Source organism: Caretta caretta, chromosome 9, assembly GCF_965140235.1.
Source record: "Caretta caretta isolate rCarCar2 chromosome 9, rCarCar1.hap1, whole genome shotgun sequence".
Lineage (NCBI taxonomy): Eukaryota > Metazoa > Chordata > Testudines > Cheloniidae > Caretta > Caretta caretta.
In genome coordinates, this window is record NC_134214.1 from 3216367 (window position 1) to 3232092 (window position 15726).

Below are 15726 nucleotides of genomic sequence, written 5' to 3' on the forward strand. Positions count from 1 at the left end.
GCTGCTGAGCTGAATTCACTTTGGGCTAATGGTGCACCAGCACTGAGGCTCCTCTACTACAAGCTGAAATCAGAAAAGAGCTAAAAACTGACTAAGAGCTGAAATCACTGAGTGTTGTGTTAAGTAGTGGGGGAGCCTGAAGCTATATGGTGGAGCAGTTTGCGGGAGGGCGAGCAGAGCAGAGCGGCTGGTGGAGAATTGCAGTTTGTGGGATGGCGAGCAGACCAGAGTGGCTGGTGGAGCAGAGCAGTTTGCAGGATGGCGAGCAGAGCGGAGCGGCTGGTGGAGTCGAGCAGTTTGTTGGATGCCTAGAGCAGCTCATGGGGCGGCTGGCAGAGCAGAGCCCCATGGAGAGAATCATAGAATATCAGGGTTGGAAGGGACCTCAGGAGGTCATCTAGTCCAACCCCCTGCTCAAAGCAGGACCAATCCCCAACTAAATCATCCCAGCCAGGGCTTTGTCAAGAGGTGGGGCCATCAGCTTTGGGCCACATAAGGTGCCCCTTAACCCCTCCTCCCCCCTCCCCCCCATCTCCACCCAGGTTGGGAGGTAAAACTCTGCAGATAATCTTTTGAACTCTGGGGCTGCCCTGACCAAGTACAGAGATTTTTGGGCCATTGGACTTTTGGGACTTTGGGTGATTTTGGGTTGCTGGACTTAAGAACCAAAGGGAAAGGACACACCCCAATTTGCTTGGGATGGGTTTTGCTCATGGGTTGTGTTATGAATCCTGTTGGTGGTGTTTCCCCAACATAATGCCACATTGTTTCTCTCTGTTATTAAAAGGCTTTTTTGCCACACTCAGACTCTGTGCTTGTGAGAGGGGAAGTATTGCCTCTTGGAGGCGCCCAGCGGGGGTGGTATATATTTGTCCCAGGTCACTGGGTGGGGGCTCGAGCCAGTTTGCATTGTGTTATTGGAATGGATCCCCTAGATACTGAACCCGGCCCTTGTTGCTGCCAACTCCGACAGGCAGAAGGGTTTCACAATGTTAAAGAAAAGAGTTTGGGGAGGTGTAACAGGTCTGTCTGCTTCTTCCAGAGACACGTGGCCTGGCGCCTGCCAGCCCTGCTGGATCATCAGACCCAGCTGGGAAGGGGTCAGGTGACCCTTATAAAGGGGAGGTGGGAGAGTTCAGCTGGAAAGGAGCTGCAGGAGGGAGATGGGCTCCTGCAGTAGGCCCCGAAGCAGGGGGATTGAAGGGAAAGGGGTGTCCCGCTTTCAGCGAGAAGCACGGGGAAATGCCTCTGGGAGCCATAGCCCATGGAGGGCAGAGGAACTGCTTTGTTTGGATAGTTTGCATGTGTTTTGAGTTGCAGTTAATAACCTAGGCCCGAAGGGAAGGGCCTGACAAGAGACTTGGACTGGGCACTGAGTCCTTTCTGGGCCGGTGACACAGCCCACTGCCCTACAGACAGGTACAACCATCAAGTTTCAGAGCAGAGTTTATCTCTAGCTAATGATCAGAAGGAAACTCTCCCTGCATGCAGGCTATTCCATCCCTGCAGAGTCTCTTGCGCCTTCCTCTGAAGCAGCTGGGGTTGGCCTCTGATGGACACTGGACGCTGAATTAGATGGACGCCTGGTTTGATCCAGTCTGGCAATTCCTGTGTTCTCATTCAAAAGCCTTTGTATCCTCCACCTTCAGGCTCGTTTGAACTGAAAGCTCTGAACCAGAAACTCTGTCACTTATACGTAGAGGATGAGGATGGACAGGACCGATATCACGAGAAAACCATTCTGCCAGCTACACAAGAGTGCGAACCCCCAGCCAAATGTACAAGGCAGCCTTCAGCTCTTTAACAGCCTGCACTCCAGAGATATGCAGAAGCAATTTTTCCTTAGTTGTTCTCTGAACCTCACAAACTACCCTTTGTAACAGGCCATTGTTGGACATGCTCTTGGGGAAAAAATGGTTCACAGGGAGAGTGCACCTCACCCAGAAACCACCAGAACCCGAAAGAGTTCAGTGTGGAAACAGACCAGCTTGTTGTCCATACAAATGAGTGAGTCTCTGGCTGCACAAGAATGGACCTGGTTACTGTAAGTTCTTGCACAAGCTACTGGGGTCTGATCACATAGTCCCTCTTGCATGTAACTCCCACTGAAAGCAGCGAGCGTTTGCAGTGCATGAAGAGGGCAGGTTGGTCAAGCCCAAACGTTCAGTAACACAGAGGCACCACAACTGAGGGTGCCATTTGGCCGGACAAGCTTGGACACTGCTCAGGTTCGCTCCGTCACACAAAGATGGAACGTTACACAGAAGTAGGGGCAGCATAGACGATAGCTCTTAGTTCAGGCTAAAGGTGCAGGGTACGTTGCTTGCTGCCACCTTGGAGCCTTCTGACCAGAGCGGTTTGGGTTTTACAATAGGCAGGTGATGGCTTTAAAGGCCTCTGTAGAAACGTCCCCATTAAAAAAAAAAAAAAAAAGAAACAGGTTTAAGCGAAACAGCCCAGCTGAGGCAGGCAATCTAAAAAGGAGACTGGCAAAGCAGCCACTGCCTTGCAGGGACACCCAGCCGCGTTTGAGGTGCTGAAGGTGGAGTGGCGAGGAGCTGCGTTCTGTCCAAAGAGAGAGAAATGACCATCGAGCCTTTGGGGTGGAAGAGGGACCAGCCCAGCTCAGTTGGCCACAGACAAAGGAGGGATCACCATATCATGTTCCGTCTGAGCTGCAGTTGCCACCAGCCCAAAGCACGGGAAAACCCTAAAGCTTACAGCCAAAATGAGAGAGATAATGCAATCACCAATGACACCAGAGAGCCTGAGGATTAAACCATGGGTCGTGGGGATGGAATCCCTCCTCCCAGCCTTTGAGATGGTCTTTCCAGGCTGACACAGAGCACGCCAAATGGCAGGAGCTGAGAATATTTTGCATTGGTGCTGCTCTTGTTGTACTTGTTTGGTGGACAGGCCTTCAGTCTTCGAGGCTCTGGTGCCTTTTCCTAGTGCTAAATTCACAATAAAGGGGGTGGAGGGGAACAGTCATGGGAGAAATGGATGGACACTGCTTGGCTGGGGACATTCTAGCTCTTTCCATGCTGGGCATAAAGAATCGGTTTCACTGCAAAATGTGAGTGTTACCGGCGCAGAAGACCACCTAAAAATAACACTGACAGCTCCTCACTGCCACGGAGCCAGAAACGGAGCCTGAAACACAATCTTGTATTCCACCAGCAAGCCAGGATAGCACAAAGGGGACAACCGTGAAGCTGAGACATAAATAGTGGATGACATTCTCCTTGCATTGTGCCCAGTAAATACATTTGTCTCAGAAGACAGCCGGAGCAAGAAGATGTCCATATCTTAATACTGATGGAGAACCTGTTTGTGTCCAATACATTAGAGAAATTATTCAAGAACCGTTCATCCTTGTAAAAATATTACTTTTGTGAGGCTGCCAAGTTCAGCGAGCGTTCAGGTTATTGCCATGCAGGCGGTGGCGGGAGCAGTTTAAAGTTGCTCAGAGGATGTGTTCAACTTGCAAACTTGCTTTCAGATAAAATGTCAGAGCACGGCTCTGCACAATGGAGTCCCTGGCACTCGCTGCATTATCCTGGCTTCACCACTCTCTAGAGATTAAACTTCTCAAGCTGTTTATCCCGCATCATCTCTCCATGACACGCTAGCTAGGCTAAAGCTTCCAGAAGTGGCTAGAGGCTTTTGGATGCCCAACACGAGACACTTCAAAGGGGCTTGATTTTCAGAGGACGGGTTCTCAGCCCTTTCTGTAAAGTGCCCCTCCCTTTAAGGCATCCCAAGTTGGCACCCAAAATCACTAGCCCCTTTTGAAAATCTTGGCCTACATAGCTATTAATCAGCTATTTAAACAAGGGCTATTTAAACATGCCTTCAAAAGCATTGATGGGAGAGGACCAGGAGTCAGCATGAATGAGACTTTACAGAGAATTCCTGGCTGTTAATATTTGTTTATTTTAGCAGCCCAGGTGGCACACTCATACTCCTCTCTCGTCCGAGATCTCAATGTGCCTTGCAAACATTGATCCATTTGGACTCAAAATACCCCTGCAGCTTACGTAAAATATGACGCCCATTTATAGATGGGGAACCGAGGCCCAATGAGTTTGAGACCACTTGTTCAAGGACACACACAACGTCAGCAGCACACCTGGGCATGGAAGTGGGATCCCTGCCTCCCAATCCTGTGTGGACAGTAGGTGTGAATTTCTCTCTCTGATCTTGTCTGCCCTCAGGGATATCCCTGATCCTGGTGTCGCTGGCCAGCAATGGCCATAACTGCACCACTGCTGACCCCTAAGTGACAGCAAGTTCAAGTCAGAGTTTGTACCGATCTAGCTAACCAGGATCCGGACATTCCCTCGACAGTGATATGGCTGGATAAAGGAATGTCACACCTTGTCACACCTTTGTACACTGTCCCGGAGGCTGAGCATGCGGCACTCACTGCTGCAGTAAACGTGAGCTCTGTTCATATGAGCTAGTCCTCAGGGTTGCAATAAAAACATTAATGCCATCTCTGTTCCTCTGTGCCTTGACCCTGCTCTTACTCCCCTCCCACCAGGAGCTGCTGTCCTTTCAGAGTGGGTAAGGGCTGGGGAGAGAGCCCAGGCACCCGTCCTTCTAGGTGAAAAATGAAGAGCTGAATTCACTTCAGATATTTCATACCTTTCTGTCCCTGGGGAGCAGGCTTTGTATGGTTCCTGCAACCACCTCCTCCCAGTAGCAGCCGTTCCAGACATATGCACAGCTTTACAAACCTCCTCATCATATGGTTTGCCAGCACACTGCAGCAGGCTGCTAAGTCTCTCATCTGTGGGAACTCCCAACCCATCCTTCATGTTCAACTGCAAAGGGGGAGACAGAATTCTGGAGCATGGGCGGCTGGCGTGCAGAGACGTACGGGAGGTGGCATCTCTAAAGTCACCAGAGCCTCCTGTCGCAGGTGACACTTGGCTGCTCTCTTATTTCTGAGGCTGCTTGACATCTTTGTGGGGTGCGATGAGAATGGCTCAGTCTGGCACTGCATTGCATTTCAAACTCAGGGCCCGATGCTGAGTTGCAGGTACTCAGCGCTCAAGTCCCAGTTCCTTCAGAGTATGTCTTGACGGGCAAAAAGGGTGTATTGGTCAATCCAGGCGTTTCAGCCTAGGCTACAACACACGCAGCTAACATGGCTTCAGACTCCGAAGCCTGCAAGGCTTTCCAAGCATACTAAGCTAACGCCACTGCAATAGACTTTGCACAGGAGGCTGTACTGACTTGGCCAAGCCTCCCGCAAGAACAAAAGAGCAAAGTCTTCCCAGCACCATGTTGCCCTAGAGGCGGGTACAAGCGCAGACAGTGTGGGATGGGCACTCCTGAAGTGCAGGTGAGATTAGGGCAGATAAATTTAAGCCAGATGGTGGATCCAGCAGCTCCCCACGGCAGCGTGATGCCGTGTCAGCCCATCTCAGCGTGTAAACTTAAAAGAACTCAGTGGTGAATCTCTTAATGGGATGAGGAAAGAGAGGGACTGGGCTGGAGAACTGGGGAGGATAACGGCTCCTAGCCATGGGAAAATAGGCCCAGAGCTCACAGAGACTGGGGCACCCAGCTCCCAGAGGTGCTGGCTTTTGTTTTTGCTGGTTGGTGTTTTCCACCTTCTGGTTTCACTGTGCGCCATGTACGTGCTCCTGCCACCTACTGCTGACTCGTGGGTGCTGATCACCCCTTATTTTGTTGTCAGTGGGTGCTCAAGCTCTGGATCACACATGGAGTCCGTGTCTATGCCGACTCCAATTGATTTCAGTGGAAGTTAGGTGCCAAAATACCTTTGAGGATCTGGGCCCTGGGGCTCCCCTTGTCAGACCAGACCATTAGCCCATCACTCAGAGAGCTCACCATACACATAAGAACAGCCAGACTGGGTCAGGCCAATGGCCCATCTAACCCTGTATCCTGTCTTCCAACGGTGGCCAATGCCAGATGCTTCAGAGGAAATGAACAGAATGGGGCCATCATCCAGTGATCCGTCCACTGTCATCCAGTCTTAGTATCTGGCAGTAAGAGGCTTAGGGACACCCAGGGCATGGGGTTGCATCCTGGCCATCTTGGCTAATAGCTATTGATGGACCTAACCACCAGGAACTTATCTAATTCTTTTTTTGAATCCAATTATTTTTTGGCCTTCACAAAATCCCCTGGCAATGAGTGCCTTAGATTAACTGTGCACTGTGTGAATAACCAAATAGGGTAGGGAGAGAGGACAAAACAAGGACCCTTCCTTCTTGGGAGTGTATCAGGTGACCTCCTTGTATCGTACAAGGAGAAGTGAATGCCCTGCCCTATAGCTTTCTTCCTGGAGATGACAATTATATGATTGAAGCAATATTTTCAGCTGCTATTTCTCCCCGATTTAACACATCCAGTTAGCATCTCTGAGACACCATCAATCAACACTTCTTAAAGGAAGGAAGAAAGGAGCCTCTCTCTTTAGGCTTTATCAGTGACTGCAACAATATTCTTTTGGTTAGCTTGACTCAAAAAGCACATTATCATCATCATCTTTGAAGCGCTCACTTCAAACTTAGTGGAGTACAAAAAAGCCCAAATAACCACTCTCAGCTGAGCTATGAAAGTAGCAATTTAGCTCAGCCTGGGGCTAGCATGTATAATAAAAGCAAACTTTCCCCCACGATACAGTGCAGATAATCTTAATGGACTCCCTTCCGCCCCAACCCCTTTTAATTTTAACAGCTGCTGCAAAGCAACTTGCTCTTAGATCTTCAATTAAACGTATGATGGAGCTTCTGGAGGTCCTGGTGCGGCAATGCTGTCTGGGCAACAGAATTCCTAGCGCTAAGTTAATTAACTGAAGATCTGGCCAGACTTTAAGGGAACACAAAATAGCCGTGGAATCCCTGGATTTTCTCTCCAGATAAATTCATCTTGCTGAAGTTGAAGGTGACACGGAAGAGAAACCATCAAAAGTTACTTTACTAGGTGGGGCCACGTCAGGGCCTCTGCTAGACAAAGTCAGGTTCTTACTGGGCTCAATCTGTCTCCCACTGAGGGATGAATCAAGCTCATAATGCATAGTCCAGTGCAATAGAGAATGAATCGGAAGACATTTGTATTAGCAAAACTGATATAGGGGCTTTGGTACTCCAGTAGTGAGCACTTAGAGAGACAGACAGATGGCTTTAATGATTACTTTACTCTCTGCCAGATCCTCCCTTCGTACGCAGCTTCATTTCAACTAACCCTCCTGCAGGGAGCCATAGGGCTATTTCGCTGCCCCAAATCTCCCACGAGACTGAAGATAACAATTTCCCACCATATTGCCTGTATCCTGTCACTCCTGGCTGTGATCTCGTCTCTATTCTCTTACTATTGTGGTGGCACCAAGGGGCATGACTACACTCAAGCCCCAGGGCTTGGGGGACTTGAGTCAGCTGACCCTGGCTTAGAGAGCCCAGGGCTTAAGTGTCTACACTGATCGTTAACCTTACATTAAGAATTTTCTAACCCAGGCTTCTGACATCCACACTGCAGACCACAGGCATGAATCAAACCAGCCATATCCCAGACTGCCTAGCGCCCTCCCGAAATGTGGCCATGACACATTCCAGGGAGCAGTCCACACCAGTGAGGGGTTATGTCACTGCCTGCCCTGCAACCTTGGGTGCCTCACAATGCTTTGCTGCTGTAGCTCCCACTTGGGCCGCTCTCAAACAGCCTGCAGCTCACACCCTGAGTGTCTGGGTATAGCCACGCCCTGGTCTGGCAACTCTGACAGCATCCTGTCAGCAAACACCAGCCATACCAGCTTCGAGCAGGGGGTTGGACTAGATGACCTTCTGGGGTCCCTTCCAACCCTTATATTCTATACCCTGGCTTCCAGCAGCCTCGGTTACCACCTGCAGGGTGACCCCAACACACTCCCCGTCCTGAATTTTCCCCCAAACGTGTTCTGTGCTGTCCAGCCCTCTCCTGCACCATTCAGGTAAGGGAGGTCCGTTACCCCTGTAAAGGGTCAATGTTCAACAGATGTAACTGGAGTTCCCAGTCAGTTCTGTTTAAACACAGCACTGGATTGGTTTTGATTAAAAAATAAAGCAAGGCTATTGAACTAAAGAGAGAGAGAGAGATTTTAAGTGAGCACAAGTACAAAGCATTAAGGTAAAAAATGTCTACAAGAGAAATAAAGATAAAAGAATCTCTAGTAGCTGAAACTTAACACACTAGACTCGGTTCATGGTAAAACCCTTACCAAACGATCCCAGCAACAGGGCTGACCCAATTCTCAGGTCAGGATCAGCCCCCAAAGTCAAAGGACTGGTTCCTTTGGCTTCTTAGTTGAGAGAAAGAGATGGGGAGAGGTATCTTGGGGTGTTTTGCCCCCCACTTTTATAGTCAAGCCACCCTTTCAAGTGGATTCTTCTGAGGTTTATCCCTCAAAGCAAAGTTTATTCAAGCAATAAAGAAGATGACATGGAGTCTGATGGTGAAGATGGCTCCATGCTCTTTCTTCTTCCCTGTGTTTGCTGAAATGCAGATTCCCCTTGTCTCCAGCAATTTCCCCCTCTTGCTGTCTCAAGCCCCCTGTTTACTATAAGAGGTAAATTGAGGTAAACACACATTCCTTTGTTTAGGATAGACCTGTTTAACAACTTTTGCCTAGGCAGGGCTGTCAGGTGCCAGCCACCCAGCCAAACTCCCCATAAAATGGGAATGATGTCAGTACTTTGCCCAAAGTGCGGTTCTGCTCCCTGGTTTTCCTGTATTCAGTCTTTAGTGGCTTAATTCGCTTCCTGTACTGGTCACTGGTCCAGTACATTTCCAATGCTGCCAGCTTCTTTGCTATTTGCTGGGATGTGGGATCATTCCTGGTACTCTTAGGAAAGTCCACTGTTTTGTTAGCCTCACAACAAAAATTTACCAAACTCTGGTAAACCTGGCTGTGCTCCCATGTTACGAAGCAGTGTGTTTTGGAAAAGGCTTCTTCTGTTCCATCTCCATTGCAAACATAAAAGGTTTTCTGGTGGGGTGTTTGCATCCCAGGGGTCAGAAAACAATGGAAGGGTTAAACACTGACTTGCTGAGCAGCTGCATTGCACCAAGTCAGGTTGCTTCCCTTTTCCCTGGAGTCATTCGGAGAGTTTGGGGACAGAGAGGATATCGGAAGTTGACCCACAGGATTGTGGGATACTTTTTGAAGACCCGAGTCATGGGAGAAATGTGTCTATACTGCAAATCAATAGGGCTCAAACCCTGGGTGCACCCACACACAGACCCCTGAGTCTGAGCGATGTGTGTGTGGAAGAAGGGGGGGCGGCATTCAGCTCAAGCCTGAGCCTGGCTCCGGGCTTACATTGTAGTGTAGACATACCCTAGAACTGCCAGCCTGATTGCACCAGGCACTATACAGGCATATAACAAAAAGTTGTTCTTGGTCTCAAAGAGGTCACAATCTAAGAGCCATCTTCAGGCGAGCACTAGAGCGTATGTTTAACTTTAATCATATACTAAGGTGCTTTCTGGAATTGCAGCCTAAGTAATCTTCTCAAGGTAATATCTTAGAGATATGGCAGCACAGAGCACTCACAGTCTGTTCTGTAACCTATATGGGAAAAAACCCAACTGGTTAAAAAATAAAAGCGATGAGAAATGTCCTTTCCTGTATTAATAACAAGCCCTGAGAATGTGAAAACATAGAATCTGGGTTGTGGATTTATTTATGAGCTCTGTTTACTTTTTGCATTTTTCTCCGCTCAGCCCATGAAATCAGATAAATTGGTTTCTGTTTAGTTTTTAGTTTTCACTTTTTGGTTCTTCTCAGTCACTGTCAACATGCTGCAAAACATGGGTCCCTAGATCTGCTCCACACACAGGTACCTCCTGTCCTGCATGGTGGGCACAGGGCAGGAAAGACAGTGGGGCAAGCTCTCCTTATGTCACCGGCACCCCACCCCCTCTTGCATGCCCCAGACAAATGTACATTTGAGAGGGTGAGGGGCAACACCATGGAGATGGCTGTTGTCTTGTGGCAGCTGAAGCAGTGTTGACTGCCTCCATTGGCTCTCCAGGAAGCCGTGCACACAGCCACGTTGCTTGAGCTCAGCATTCGGCCCTTAATGAATCACAAATTAAAAGGAACCAAGCTGTCAAATAAACGAACGGTAACTACGTCAACGATGGAACTAAAAGGAATAAGCTCACTGAAGGAATCGCTTTCTGCACCGCTATTTCAATGTAGTACACTCTGTGGGGACAATTATTACTTTAATTCAGCCTCACCATGCATTATTAATAGGATCTTCCAACCTCAAATCCCCAAGCAGCCTTAAAACAGATCTATGATACACTCCTCAGCAGGAAATAGGCAACCATCCATCGCCCACGATGGACTGCACAGGTAAGTCAATGTCCCTTTCAGACTGGATTTGTTCTGGCATGCATACAAAAGTCCCGCTCTTCCCCGCTACCTCAGCTCCCTCCCCCAAAGACCTTGTCAGGTCAGGAGCAGCATTTCCATAACTCTCCAGTAAACAAGCAGGGTAACCACTTGATGGCTGTGGAAAGTTTCCAGGTGAGTCCTGCGGAATGCACCTGCTGCTCTGATGAAACATATCAGGTGCATGCCAGGAATCCAACCACATAAACAGAATGGCTGCAGAACAGGTGGTGGTTTGGAAGATCAGAGGATAAAAGGTTACTAATTGTGAGGGGGCGGGGAGGGTTTACTGTTTACTGTTGCTGAGTAGAAGAGTAGAAGCTTTGGAGTTCCTCTTGAAGTTACTCCTTTACTTGTATTAATACAAAGTTAAACACCAGTTTACCCAGTTCCTGATTTAAAACGTTAGCTTAAGTGTCCTGGCCAAATTCAGATTTGGGTAACTACATTTGGCTGCCCTAAATTCCTTCTGCAGTTTCAAATGCAGGAGCATATGTCTTGTCCTCAGCTGTTTGTAGTGTTGTTATACGCTGTTAAACAGATCCACTTCAGAAGCAGGTGCATTTCAGAAGCAAATGATAGAGACATGGGCCAGAGCTGGGATTCCCCATATTTTGGGGGAAGACCATTCTGACTCCAAACCAGGACACAGATCTAAATTTCATAGCTGGCACTTATAGGCTAAAACAAAACCCTTGCTTCAAATACGCCAAATGTGTGTTTTCTTGGGGGATTGAGGGAGAAGAGGGAAGTCAAACTTTAAATCCAGATCTCAACTCTGCGACTTGGGCTCATCACAAACTGTGCATATATTATGGTGTGCTTTAGGGTCTTCCCTAATGACATATGAATAGTACTGAGTGATTCAAAACACAAAACTGGCCTGTTAAATGTAACCGCATCTGAGCCTGGCCTAAGAAATGCTGCCAAATGAAACAGGTGACAGAAAATGTTTGCCATGATGGAGACGTGTGGTTAACATGTTACAGAAAATCAGACAATTAGACAATATTAGCAGAGGTATAAAATGGCCTTCATCAGCGAGGCAGGGGAGAGCGCATGTGCGTAAGGCCACAGTTGATTCTGACTGCTGTCAGAGAGGCCGTACATGACACTAGAAATGAGCATACAGCTGGCCTGAAAGACAAAGTTGTCAATCCGGCTTGCGGCGAAGGGCGCCCCTTGCACTTCTGTTTGTTGCTGGGAAGTCTACACTATTTGACATTTGTTATCATTAAAAATGAGCACGGAAAGTTTCTGCTCACTGGGCTGAGAAGATTCTGGAGGAAACATTATGTCGCGTGTAGCTCTGTTAAGAGGAAGCCAGGCACCTAATGTTAATGATACGTGCAGCCACATTCAGTTCATTAACTCATCTTCAACTCTTTTACCGAACAGCTCTCTGTTTTCTGCCAGGCTTAAGAGACAGATCAAAATTTGACCTAAAAATTATTATTTATTACATCCTTCTCATGCCAGGGCAGAAACTAGTCTCTTCCATCCCTCTCTGATATTAGCTGTTGCTTCCATCTCCTCTACGGCGTTGAGATCACCAATTCTGCCCTCTCTGCTAAGGGTTGTTTCTCTTGGGCATCCTCATTTCCTCACACCAGCTGGTTTCCACTAGACAGCTTCTTGTGGGAGTCTGTGTGTTGGCATCTGGAGTACTTGCCCTAGTTATGTCCAACAAGTCCTTCTAATTCTGGAGGAGACAAGTTGCTGGCTGGGATTTCACAGATCTCTCCATTCAGTACACAGGATTTTTCAGAGACACTTATTTTCAATGGCTATTTTCATTTTCTGTCTAACGTTTGAATAGCTCTCCAGCACTCGCAGCCGCAGATTCATACTGAGATTACATTTGAGTTTGAGTTGAAAATTCTGAGTTTTATTTTGGCACTATCTTTAATTTCCATGAGCTGTTGACTTCAGCGACCTTGACCTTCCCTGTCCTTGACGTCACTTCTTTCCTGAAGTCTTTGTTGGCTAAGATGGTGCTGCCCAGGTAAAAGAACTGTTCTACTTCCCTGATGTTTTTTCCTTCTGAAATCGCCTAAAATTTAGATTGCATAAAAATAAATATAACATTAATATTAACAACTCTCAAAAACAACCCCCCCAGGAAAAATAGAGCGTTAAAAGCAAAACAAAAAATATTGCCAGGATCTTTTTAAATTACTGTATAAAACATTTTTTAAAACCCTAAAAAATCATTCCCTGCTGCAGCATTTCTAGCCAGAGCATTGCAATGTCATTCCAGAGCTTGAAAGTGAACCTGATGAGAAAAGGGCTATGAATTCAAAGGGTCATTAGAATTATGCAAATGAGAGAGAGGAAAAAATCAAAGCCATCAATAGTAAAAACTAATATGTTTCTCTTTTTATAGTGTTAATAATCTAAGATGTTATTAGCAACTGATCTTTTTATTTAACCTTTATTTAAAAAAATGGTTATTAAAGTATGATCAGCCCCAAGTGTTAAAATACCATGGACTCAGACCCCCAGAATCATGAGATTGGCTTTAGAAGTATGAGATTTAAAAGGAAATGATACATTTTAGGTTCTTTTTATTTGCATTTTGGGCTTTTAGGATGCATTTGTGTCACATTTTCAAGCTTTTCTCTACAACCATGTGAGACCCAGGAACCTTCTGATGCCAGCTGGCAAAGGGGATGCATATGATTTCACAGGCATCCTATGGGTCCAATATTTCATAATAGTTAGCCAAAGGGCAGCATCTAAGATCTCTTCCAACACTCAGAAATGCACTGGTTCTCCTAATCATTGCAAGATGTATAGATGGATGCTATTTAAGAAGTTATGTATCTGTACTGAAAACTATGTTCTTAAGCCAGGTCTCCAGGTGATAAACAGTTTCCACCAGGCAGAAGGTCATAGACACTTAGCTCTCTGGCAGCCCATTGTATACTGTGTCTCACAATGTAAATCTATTTGCATTACTAAGCCTGATGCGAATGAAGAAAGTTTGACATCATGTGAGAGAAGATCTGCGCCAGGGGGGTTGGGGGGGGAGGCAAAAAACAGCAGGGGTATCCTGCTTACAAGTAAAGACAATGGATTTTGGGGGTATAACTGGCATACCGAAGAACACGTGGGAACCTTCACTGAGGAGATGAACTGTCGGCCTGTCCTGTCTCTTGAAAGGCGGGTCACAGCCAACTTGGCTGGAAAATGCTGCAAAGATTTTGGGTGAGCTTAACTTTATTAGACAGGGGAATATCTTTTTAATTAAATCTAGACTCTAGAATGCGTGTTATGATTTTACGTGATATGTAACCATTTGCCTCCAATACTTTTACTTGTTATGCCTCAAATCTTTATACTTTGCTAAATAAACTTTTACATGATTTCAAAACTACACACGTCTGCTGCGTGTTAAACAGTTGTATGCAGTGTGGTTGTAGCAGTGTCAGTCCCAGGAGATTATTGTCAAGGCATGGGCCACCCAAATAGCCCAAGAGCTTCAATACAGAAATAAAACCTCCTCTGACCGCAGACACCTACTTGTCACCTACCACCCCACACTGGAACCCCTACAGGGTATCAGCAAACAACTGCAACCCGTGCTCTATGGGGACCCCATCCTGAAAGAAATCTTTCCTGAACCCCCACTTGTGGCCTTCAAACACCCCCCCTGTGACACTGGGCCAGAAAGGGCTAAGCAACCAGCAGACTAAGTGACCCAAATTCAAGCTTTAAAGACATATTATTGTATGCCTACACCACTCGCTGGATCGGCGGGTAGTGATTGATCTATCGGGGATTGATTTATCGTGTCTAGTGTAGACGCGATAAATCGATCCCCGATCGCTCTGCCGTCGACTCTGGAACTCCACCAGGGCGAGAGGCGGAAGCGGAGTCGACGGGGGAGCGGCCGCCGTTGATCCCGCGCCGCGAGGACGCGAAGTAAGTGATTCTAAGCCGATCTAAGACATGTCGACTTCAGCTACGCTATTCTCGTAGCTGAAGTTGCGTATCTTAGATCGATTCCCTCCCCCCCCGCCCAGTGTAGACCAGTCCTATAGAAAAGTATATAAACGGTAATTAGGGCCATTCCTGATAAATAGCTAACAAAGCCGCGTTCAATAGACTAGCGCTTTGAAATGTAAACCTGTATTGGCCACACTCCTTATTTCTATGGCACTATAAGTTGGCGTGACCCTTTAGAGACCCATAAAAGACAACGTCTCTACCCGATGAGCTTAGTCTTAGTCCCACTGAAGGGATATGCCTAGTAGTAGTGTTTTGAAAGATCAGGTTGTAAGGTCTCAGGGATAACGGACAAACCCCGAGAGCTTAAAAACAAGTAGCTACAGCAACAACGTAATGCCGCATTGTGCGCACAGCTTGTGAGCTACGGCAGGCGTCTTGCACCCTGGCATCTTGACAGTTAACTTGATTTTTCTAAGTGTATTTTTAACCTAAGAGTGCTAGACAAAAGAAAAGACTATTTTGGTTCTGCTTTTATTCCCGGGCTTTGTTAGACCTTGGGGGAGTGGAGAAGAGAAGATAAGCTGGCCTCAAAGCCTTCTTTCTTTTAGGTTTATATCTACCAGCCTTGCTGCTTATCATTGCGCCATTTAATTCCCTCTCTATTAAGCAAAAAGAAGGAGAAACAGAAGGAGGCCTAGCTGACCCTTGAACTCCTTTGTACGGGAGACAGGCAGAGATCCGACAGAGAGGGCCTGCTGGGGCAAGCACCCTCAAGTTGAGATACTTATTTAAGCTGGCCAAACCTTTCCGAGACTGAAAAATGGGGCTGGTTATCACATAACGGCAGCCTACCTGGAGGTGTCTCTAGGCACGACATACCATTGTGCCCATGCGCCCTTTTGCTTGGTCACCATTTAAGAGCTCTCGGAGCTGGCCAGCGACAGTCAAAGGACAGGATAACTTTCAGGCTCACAGCTACTGAATTTTCACTCTGCTTACATAATAAAAGGCATTCACTCATTTCAGCATTTACATAATAAAAGGCATTCATCCATCTCGGCATTTAGCTAGGTTTTGTCTCACTCTACTTGTATCCCAAGCTTATTCCATGCAGTCAAGGGGACCATGCTCAGACAAAGGGCCCCCTTTTGGAAAGTTATGCTCAATAATTACCTGCTTTGGTGTCTAGTTATGGCCCAACTACTAAGTCCCAAAGCAGGTCCAGGTTCAGCCTGAGTCTGGGGGAAAGGTTGGGGAGGTTAGTGCTCGTGAAGGCCTTGTACCAAAATGCGTGACCCTCTGCTACCCGAGGTTAGCAGAGGTGCTCAGACTAACAGCCTTCTGGCTCGAAT